Below are 707 nucleotides of genomic sequence, written 5' to 3'. Positions count from 1 at the left end.
TCCTTGAAAATAAAATGGATAATTTTGAGCTTTTAAACTAACTGATTTTTCAAGAGCTCCTAAGAGCATTTGGGGAGATGGCAAACAGAACTGTATCCTAATTGAAATAATGCATTTCAGTTATCAAGACTGAAGAATAGTTCTAAGTTATCTATAGTCAGCAGTGGGAAAATGCTATGTAAAGAAATCCTTGTTTTATACTCAAGTTGCACAATTCAAATTCACCTATAAAGTAGTGTGAAATGTGCCTTACTATAAGAGCATATAAAGTCCTCCTACCCTATCCCCAAAAAAGGACTATGAAGTCACTTAAAATCCAATTGCTCACCTTTCATCTGTAAATTATTGAGATTAACTAATGCAAATTTACTATACTTACAAAGTTTTCATTTTTTTAAAAAAAAGTAGTTTATGCATAAATTATTCTTATACCACAGGGTTAGAGGCAAATGACTTCAAAAATTGATGTCTGATATTTCTGGAATATTTCTCTAAATCACAAATTAGTCATAACATATGGTGGCAGTTCAAATATTTCATCAAATTTGCCCACAGTAAACAAGATATGCAAATCTCTTCATCAAAAGTTTGGAGAGTAACCATTTATATCCAAACCACTTTTTTCAATGGTGAAATTAAATGTACAACCTAGTAAAATGAGTAAGGGTATCTTTTAAAAAATTAAACTTCAATTTTTTAACCAGAAA

This window comes from Oryx dammah, unplaced genomic scaffold (assembly GCF_014754425.2).
Source record: "Oryx dammah isolate SB20612 unplaced genomic scaffold, SCBI_Odam_1.1 HiC_scaffold_11210, whole genome shotgun sequence".
NCBI classification, from domain to species: Eukaryota; Metazoa; Chordata; class Mammalia; order Artiodactyla; family Bovidae; genus Oryx; species Oryx dammah.
This window is presented reverse-complemented; position numbering follows the sequence as displayed.